Source organism: Triticum dicoccoides, chromosome 5A (assembly GCF_002162155.2).
Source record: "Triticum dicoccoides isolate Atlit2015 ecotype Zavitan chromosome 5A, WEW_v2.0, whole genome shotgun sequence".
NCBI lineage: Eukaryota > Viridiplantae > Streptophyta > Magnoliopsida > Poales > Poaceae > Triticum > Triticum dicoccoides.
Window position 1 is genome coordinate 649233969 of NC_041388.1, and position 2655 is coordinate 649236623.

Consider the following 2655-nt stretch of genomic DNA (forward strand, 5'->3'; position numbering starts at 1 on the left):
TTAACACAATTCAAGCAAGCATGCAAAGAGTATATGAGCAGCGGAAAGTAAAGCATGCAACTTGCAAGAATGTAAAGGGAAGGGTTTGGAGGATTCAAACGCAATAGGAGACACGGATGTTTTTGTCGTGGTTCCGGTAGGTGGTGCTATTGTACATCCGTGTTGATGGAGACTTCAACCCACGAAGGGTAACGGCTGCGTGAGTCCACGGAGGGCTCCACCAACGAAGGGTCCATGAAGAAGCAACCTTGTCTATCCCACCATGGTCGTCGCCCACGAAGGACTTGCCTCGCTAGCGGTAGATCTTCATGAAGTAGGCGATCTCCTTGCCCTTACAAACTCCTTGGTTCAAATCCACGATCTTGTCGGAGGCTCCCAAGTGACACCTAGCCAATCTAGGAGACACCACTCTCCAAGAAGTAACAAATGGTGTGTTGATGATGAACTCCTTGCTCTTGTGCTTCAAATGATAGTCTCCCCAACACTCAGCTCTCTCTCACAGGATATGGATTTGGTGGAAAGAAGATTTGAGTGGAAAGCAACTTGGGGAAGGCTAGAGATCAAGATTCATATGGTAGGAATGGAATATCTTGGCCTCAACACAAGTGTAGGTGGTTCTCTCTCAGAAAAAGTAAGTTGGAAGTGTAGGTTAGTTCTGATGGCTCTCTCCACGAATGAGGAGGAGGTGGAGGGGTATATATAGCCTCCACACAAAATCTAACCGTTACACACAACTTGCCACTCTCGGTGGGACCGAATTGATAAACTCAGTCGGACCGATTCAGCAAATCTAGTAACCGTTAGGATTTTCGGTGGGACCGGCATGCAACTCGGTAGGACCGATATGGTTAGGGTTAGTGCATAATGTAATCTTGGTGAGACCGATTTACACAAACTTGGTGAGACCGATTTTGGTAATAAGCTAACTAAAGAGTTGGTCAGGTAAACTCGGTGGGACCGATTCGCTCATTTTGGTGAGACCGAAATGTTATGAAAGGGAAACAGAGAGTTTACATTGCAATCTCGGTGGGACCGATCGCTCATCTCGGTGGGACCAAAACGTTACAAAGGGAAACAGAGAGATTACAATCCCATCTCGGTGAGACCGAGATCCCTATCGGTGAGACCGATTTGCCTAGGGTTTGTGGCAGTGGCTATGACATCTAAACTCAGTGGCACCGGATAGAAAGAATCGCTGGGGCCGAGTTTGACTATTGGTTTAGGTCATATGTGGATGTGAGAAAGTAGTTGAGGGCTTTGGAGCATATTACTAAGCATTTTGAGTAAGAGCCTCATTAAGCAACACCTCATCCCTCCTTGATAGTATTGGCTTTTCCTATAGACTCAATGTGATCTTGGATCACTAAAATAGAAAATGTAGAGTCTTGAGCTTTGAGCTTGAGCCAATCCTTTTGTCCTTAGCATTTTGAGGGGTCCACTTTTCTCATCCATGCCATGCCAATCATTGAGCTTTCCTGAGATATTAATCTTGAAATAGCATTAGCTCAATGAGCTATATGTTGTTAGGAATTACCAAAACCACCTAGGGATAGTTGCACTTTCAGCTACGCGCAACCAACACGATAAGGGGTTGTCAATCCCTACACGGTCACTTAAGAGAGTGGGATCTGATAGATATGATAAGATAATATTTTTGGTATTTTTATGATAAAGATGCAAAGTAAAATAAAAGGCAATGAAAATAACTAAGTATTGGAAGATTTAATATGATGAAGATAGACCCGGGGCCATAGGTTTCACTAGTGGCTTCTCTCAAGAGCATAGGTATTTTACGGTGGGTGAACAAATTATTGTTGAGCAATTGACAGAATTGAGCATAAGTATGAGAATATCTAGGTATGATCATGTATATAGGCATCACGTCCGAGACAAGTAGACCGACTCCTGCCTGCATCTACTACTATTACTCCACTCATCGACCGCTATCCAGCATGCATCTAGAGTATTAAGTTAATGAAAACAGAGTAACGCCTTAAGCAAGATGACATGATGTAGAGGGATAAACTCATGCAATATGATTAAAACCCCATCTTGTTATCCTCGATGGCAACAATACAATACGTGCCTTGCTGCCCCTACGTTCACTGGGAAAGGACACTACAAGATTGAACCCAAAGCTAAGCACTTCTCCCATTGCAAGAAAGATCAATCTAGTAGGCCAAACCAAACTTATAATTCAAAGAGACTTGCAAAGATAACCAATCATACATAAAAGAATTCAGAGAAGATTCAAATATTGTTCATAGATAGACTTGATCATAAACCCACAATTCATTGTTCTCAACAAACACACCGCAAAAAGAAGATTACATCGAATAGATCTCCACAAGAGAGGGGAGAACATTGTATTGAGATCCAAAAAGAGAGAAGAAGCCATCTAGCTAATAACTATGGACCCGTAGGTCTGAGGTAAACTACTCACACTTCATCGGAGACGCTATGGTGTTGATGTAGAAGCCCTCTGTGATCGATGCCCCCTCCGGTGGAGCTCCGGAACAGGCTCCAAGATGGGATCTCGTGGATACAGAAAGTTACGGCGGTGGAATTAGGGTTTTGGCTCCGTATCTGGTCGTTTGGGGGTTCGTAGGTATATATAGGAGGAAGAAGTACGTCGGTGGAGCAACAGGGGGCCAC